The sequence below is a fragment of the Apium graveolens genome, chromosome 3 (assembly GCF_009905375.1).
Source record: "Apium graveolens cultivar Ventura chromosome 3, ASM990537v1, whole genome shotgun sequence".
Taxonomy (NCBI): Eukaryota; Viridiplantae; Streptophyta; class Magnoliopsida; order Apiales; family Apiaceae; genus Apium; species Apium graveolens.
The window spans coordinates 224,465,605-224,472,913 of NC_133649.1; the positions used below are offsets into that span (position 1 = coordinate 224,465,605).

The 7,309-nt window shown below is 38.8% G+C and overlaps 1 non-coding gene across 1 annotated transcript; it reads right to left on the reverse strand.

Annotated features, from left to right (window-relative positions):
• Window positions 1-5,728: 5,728 nt before the first annotated feature.
• LOC141715981 (small nucleolar RNA R71) lies at window positions 5,729-5,835 on the reverse strand. The gene has a single exon (XR_012572718.1). It is a non-coding gene; the product is annotated as a small nucleolar RNA R71 (small nucleolar RNA).
• Window positions 5,836-7,309: the final 1,474 nt, after the last annotated feature.

The window sequence follows — 7,309 nt, forward strand, 5'->3', positions numbered from 1 at the left end:
CCTTATCATTTTTGAAAAAACTAGGGTTAGTTTCTTGCTCATTAGTGTTATCCTTTTGTTTTTTCCGGTCCTTATTTTCTTCCCATCCTGTTGTTTTTCAGAGAATAGTCAAAAAAATTGAACTTACTTACTTTTTTTGCCTCCCACACCTTTGTTTCACCTTCAAATTTTTCATCTTCGTACAGATCTCCTTTTTCACTTTATTGTCTACTTTTGAGCACCTCTCTCCTCCATCCATATAAGAGATAGATATAGAGTTAGACTTTGAGCTGTCGGAGTCCACCGTTGCCATATCTCTACACTTCCATAAAGAATATGAGTGAAAAAGCCTTACTTTTGTGTCTAAAACACCTGTAGCTGGCTGATGACACCAATTCTGAAGTCTCGATTCTCTAAAATCTTGCTCTTTACAGACTGGTTCAATGTCTAAAGAGTTACTTGAAAAGTCATGACCTGTTTTGCAGAAAATCTCATCATCCTCCAGATTTTTCTTGTAATTACCTCCAGTTTCCTGTATCAACGTTGAGCCACCAACTAATTCTGTAAAGTTGGAATGATCCACTTTTAACTCCACATCATCACAGGTTGCAAAATTAACCCCAGAATCATTACAAAGATCTATACCCTAAAATTTATTAAGGTTAACCTCTTGAAAATGTTGATGTTCTACAAAACCATCTTCTTTGCTACACCATGATTAGTTCGAAAGAGACTCACTATCTGAAGATTGAGGAGATCTACTTTGATGCGAACTTTTCAATTTTCATACCTTGTTTCATGCAAAATTCTGATATGAGAATATCCACTGTAGAACCCTCTACTGAGATTGATAGAGAAGAACAGATAGGTTCTAAAGATGTTGTCAATAAGCAGAATATAGGAACCCTTATATCACCAAAAACATCTCTAATGAAATTCCAAGACTCCAACACTCCCCATCTACTAAATAATTTTGACAGCCCCTCAACTTCAAATTAGCATCTGGAAGACCCACCACCTTAACCCAAACCCTTCTCTTTGCTATAAAATCATACAAGGTTGACTTTCTATGAGACTTAATACATCCTCCAATGTCATCCCAATTAATAAGACTAATCTCCTAATTCTCCAAGAAGGTGAGGATAAATCTCTTCTGATCTATTTTTGAAATTGCTTGACACGGGTACCCATTAGACAACATGAATTCAGACACTGAATCAGAGGCGTAGTCGTCAACTGTTACACTGTTATTAATCTTCACTCTATCATTGTCCTCTCCATGACAACCGGATTGGTTTCCCACTAAAACAGATATTACCATTCCTTTTCATAATCTGCATTGCCCCTTCCACATTCGTAGTTTTGATAAAACCAAATCTATTACCAAATTTGTCCTTTTTCCTAGGAAAGCTAATATCTTTAATAGGACAAATCTGTTTCAAGCATTTCCAGACCTCCATTTGATATGCTCCTTCATCTAACTGAGTGAAGAAAAGTTCTGTATTCCTTTGGACAAATTGATGCTGATCATACCCTTTTGTGCTCTTCTAATCTGTTTTTGGATTTCCTCTATCAATATTAGATCGAACTGCTTCCGCAAAAGATTTGTTGAATTGAGGTGTCACCTTTGTTTCATCATTTGATTTTAAATGGCGTGTCACCTTTGTTTCAACATTTGATTCCATCATGTCTCTCCTGAGAAACTCTCTTTTCCAATTTTTTATCAGAGTTTTCCGATGGATTTGCTGGAGCGCTTCCGTTATCTTGTCATCCTGGTCGTAAACTACTGCCTGCAACACCTCAGCGTCAACCATACTTGCATGACTAAAAATGAATTCCATCACTAATTCCTTTTCTTCCACTAGTCCAAGCTTTTTTTTCTGAGTGAACTCCATCCTTAAAACCTAGCGAGCCTTTCCTATCTCTGAGGTTCCTCTTGTCACCCTTGATACTATTTCTCCCGTAAATCCTCTCTCCTCGCAAAATATTCTCTCTATTCTCTCTCATGGCTACTCACAGAGGACTTTATCCGCTATAGGAAAACAAGAAAAAACCGACCACACATAACCGACCGATAACGATTTGGCTTCAATATAACCGACCACCAGGTTGGTCGGTTATGTAAGAGGATAAACGACGCAGTTTTGATGATGTGGCAGAGCTAAAACCAACCGCAAGTTGGTGGTCGGTTATAACAGCTAAATACGACCTAGTTTTGCTGATGTGACACAAGTAAAACCGACCACGTTGATGTGGTCGGTTAAAACCCTAGTTGGAGGCCATTAAAACCGACCAACCGCGTTGGTCGGTTATAGGTAAAAATATAAAATTAATATAAAGTACAAAAAAGTACCCATTATATATACAAAACAGTGTCGTTTTACTGCAATTTTTATAACCGACCGTCGTCGGTCGGTTTAAAGCTATTTTTTTATTTTTTTTGTGTTATATCTTTCTGTTAGATATATTTGATAATGTCATGACTAATATGATTTATGTTTAGTTTTCAGATCTTACTTAAACAGGACAAAACAGTACTTAACTGAAATCAGCACTTATACTGAAGTCAGAACTTAAGTGATCAGTACTTAAGGTTCAGGAGATATTTATCAGGAGATAATATCAGAACTTAAAGGAAACTTTCAGATAAGGAAGGCGGCTGATTGAAAGGAAAGAAAATCAAGACAAACGTAAGAAGAGATATGCATGAAGAAGGAATTCTATGAAGAATAGAATACTTGGAAGAAATGATATCTGATTGATATATTTTAGGAAGCAGAATTATATTCCATATCAATTAGCGATTATCTTGTAACCGTGTAGTATATAAACACAGACATAGGGTTTACACTATAAGTGTTATCATTATCGAGAATATTATTCATTGTAACCCTAACAGCTCTCGTGATATTTGTTCATCACTGAGAGAGGACAGTTCCATATTGTAACAGAGTTTATTGCATTGAATAAAGTCTATTTTCTGTTACTTGTGTTATTTGAATTCAATTTGATTGTGCTATACACTGTATTCAACCCCCTTCTACAGTGTGTGTGACCTAACAAGTGGTATCAGAGCCTATCTGTTAACACACAAATAGTTTAAGATCCAAAAACAATCATGTCTGAAGTAGAAACTCCAACGAAGCCCACCAAAACTGAAGAACCACCAAAGACTCAAATCCATAGTCGATATGAGGCTATTAGAGTTCCCATACTGAAGCCATCTGAATATCCCATATGGAAGGTGATGATGACTATGTTTCTGGAAGCTACTGATCCAGAATATCTTGACAGAATCCACGAAGGACCTCACAAGCCAACAAAACTCGCCGTTGTAGTTGCAGGTGAAGCAACAAAGTCTGTACCAAAGGAGAAGAGTGATTACACTGCTGAAGATATTGCTTCAATTGCTAAGGATGCTAAGGTACGCCACTTGTTGCATAGTGCCATTGATAATGTAATGTCAAATATGGTAATTAACTGCAAGACTGCAAAGGAGATATGTGATGCCTTGGAGACAAGGTGCCAGGGAACTGATTCGATTAAGAAGAACATGAAGACAATACTCACTCAAGAGTATGAACACTTTGACTCAAGGCCTAATGAGTCATTGACTGATTTATATGACAGATTTGTGAAACTATTGAATGATTTGTCACTAGTTGATAAGGAGTATTGATAAGTGGCATTTTATACCACTTAGAACGTCTTAAAATAGCTTAAATTGGTGTCTTGAAATCAAGTATTTTGTGTATTTGATGCGTTTTTCTAGTGTTTGTGCATTTCAGGGTAATGGTTGCATTTCGGAGGAGTAATCATCAAGAATAAGCCTTGGCATATGTTCAGCATTGCGAGAGGAAAGAAAGGGGCAGATTACAGCGAAGAAATGGAGCAAACTCAGGAATTTTCCAGTAGGGTCCTGAGCGCCCGCTCAGCTATGCTGAGCGGCCGCGCAGGGTCGGGAAAAAAATAAATTATTTTAAGACTTCTACTTCTGTTTGGCTTCCAACTTCTATGTAATCTGAGTTTTATGGGACTATTATATAAGTAAATTTAGAGACGTTTTCACAGGGTTGGATCGTTGTATTAAGCAAGGAGAGAAGGAGACAAGGAAGAAGACCGTTTTAGCACACCGCAACGAAGATGAAGCATATTTTCTTGTGATTCTTTATTTCGTTATAACGTTGGATGCTAGTTTTCTTTGCTTTGAACCTAATTACTCTTGTGACGTACTCTGGTTTAATATAATTAGTTCAGTTATTATTCTCTTGTGTTTGTTTATCATGTTTTCATATGAACCCATGATGACAATAAGTGCTATCATGGGCTAATCGTGATCATGGGGTCGTAACGGATTTACTATGGAATTCTTTAGTTAGTTGTTTAATACCTTAGTGTGTGATGATTGTATGATATCTAGTATTGGTTGTGCGTATTCGTCTTATGTGCGTCGCGAACATATAAGATAGGGTGTTAATCTCTTGTGAAGCGACGGTGGATCTCGAGATTTAGAACTTGCCATGCTAGCATATGTTCATGTATGATGTTGCATGATTAGTGGGTAACTCTAACCGTTTATTCGCCCTGTGTAATCAAAAGGAATAATTTGTGCTTAAATCATTATGTTGTCAATTTCTGTAGACATATAGGGACTCAACATAATTGATGCCTATTCAACTTCTATCTTAATGGTGGATGTTTGGTAGAATGGTATTAGTACAATGAAAGTTGGCTTTTATCAGTTTCGTGTTATTCGATTAATATCATCACTGTTGCATGCTAAGGGTAATAACAATAATCATTGAAGGAAGTAGTAATGAAGTTGTGATCTCATGAGTGTTTTAATATTGTTAATTCGAAGTGTTAATTAAGTGGTTAATTAAGTAGTTAATTATAATTAATATTTAGTCAACAATTCTAAGTGTTAGTGTCTTAACATTGAGAAGTAATCATACATTGGTGAGTGAGTTTAATTGAACAATAATTAGTCTGAGTCTCTGTGGGAACGAACTAGAAAGTATTCTATATTACTTGCGAACGCGTATACTTGCGTGTATTATTAGCGCGTGTTTTTGCCCTAACAAGTTTTTGGCGCCGCTGCCGGGGACTCGGCGTATTTGTTTAGTTTATGTACTTACCATCATTGGTCGTTAGGACTCAGTGATTAAGACGTATTTGTTACTTATTGTTTCTGGTTGTGTTTCAGGTACTTTAGCGAGCGTTTATGCAAACTCGTTCTCGTACTCGTAAGAGGACTTTAGATACAGCTGAAGAGACAGACGAAGTTCTTGATATTCTGGAGAAGATAGAATTTGAAGATTCGGATTCAGGAAGTGAGCAGAAAGAACCAGTAATCATGGGTGATCGTATTGTTCCGGCCGATCCGGCTCTTATGGACTTTTCTCGGCCTAAAATTGATGACATTCAGTCAAGCATTCTTCATCCGGCTATTCAAGCTAACACCTTTGAAATCAAGCCGGGTACTATTCAGATGGTGCAGAATTCTGTTTCTTTTGGAGGAGCTGCTACTGAAGACCCCAACATGCACATAAGGAATTTTGTCGAGATCTGCAGTACTTTCAAGTATAATGGCGTGACTGATGAGGCTATCAAGCTGAGGCTTTTCCCATTCTCACTGAGGGATAAAGCTAAGGACTGGCTACATTCTGAACCAGTTGGGTCCATCACTACTTGGCAAGATATTGCACAAAAGTTTCTGGTGAAGTTTTATCCGATGGCAAAGACTGCTGCTATGAGGAGTGCTCTTACTCAGTTTGCGCAGCAACCTACAAAATCTATGTGCGAAGCTTGGGAACGCTACAAGGAAATGTTGAGAAAGTGTCCACATCATGGAATGCCCGATTGGATGGTGATCACTGGTTTCTATAATGGTTTGGGGGCCCAATCTCGGCCCATACTCGATGCAGCAGCTAGAGGCTCCTTGTGGGCCAAAAGCTATACTGAGGCTTATAATCTTATCGAGACTATGACTGCAAATGAGCATCAAAACCCAACTCAGAGGATGATGCCTGGGAAGGTAGTAGGTATTCTGGAAGTCGATGCAGCCACTGTTATTGCAGCGCAGCTCCAAGCGCTGTCTATGAAGGTCGATTCTCTAGCTACATATGGAGTTAATCAAATAGCTATGGTCTGTGAGCTTTGTGCAGGTTCTCATGCTACAGATCAGTGTTCTCTTGTCAACGAATCTGTTCAGTATGTGAACAATTATCCGCGACAACAGCAGCCTGTGTCAGCTACTTATCATCCTAACAACAAAAATCATCCAAATTTCAACTGGGGTAATAATCAGAATGCTATTCAGCCACTATATCAGCAAGGTGTGAGTAAACAGTTCAATCCACCTGGATTCCAGCAACCGCAGCAATATGCTCGAAGGCAATCATATCCTCAACAGGGAAGTGCAGCTGCACCTACTAGTGCTGATTTTGAGGAACTTAAGCTGTTATGCAAGAGTCAGGCGGTTTCTATCAAGACCTTGGAAAATCAAATCAGTCAAATAGCCAATGCAGTGCTCAATCGTCAACCTGGAACACTTCCCAGTGACACGGAAGTACCAGGCAGGAAGGAAGCTAAAGAGCGCGTCAAGGCTATTACCTTAAGGTCTGGGAAAGTTGCTGATGCTGAAAAGGCAAAAGAAGAAGCTGAAGTTGGAGATGAAGAAGCTAAGCAAAAGGAGAAAGTGGCGGAACCAAGAAAGAGTACTGTTGAACACACTCTACCTGAGGGTAATACAGGGGAGAAACAGCTCTATCCTCCACCACCTTTCTCTAAGAGATTGCAACAACAAAAGCTGGATAAGCAGTTCGGTAAGTTTCTGGAGGTGTTCAAGAAACTTCACATCAATATACCTTTCGCTGAGGCTCTGGAGCAAATGCCTAGTTATGCGAAGTTTATGAAGAGTATTCTTTCAAGAAAGGTGAAACTGGATGACCTTGAGACCGTTGCTCTAACGGAAGAATGCAGCGCTGTGCTGCAGCAAAAGTTACCTCCAAAGCTTAAAGATCCAGGTAGCTTCACCATTCCTTGCACCATTGGCAAGTTGTCGTTTGACAAGTGCCTTTGTGATTTGGGAGCAAAGCATCAATCTGATGTCGTTGTCGATCTTTAAAAAGTTGGATTTGCCTGATCCAAAACCCACCTACATGTCTCTACAATTGGCTGATCGTTTTATTATTTACCCAAGGGGCATAGTGGAAGATGTGCTAGTCAAGGTGGATAAGCTCTTCTTTCCTGCAGACTTTATTATTCTGGATTTCGAGGAAGATAAGAAGATTCCCATAATCTTGGGAAGACCTTTCTTGGCTACTGG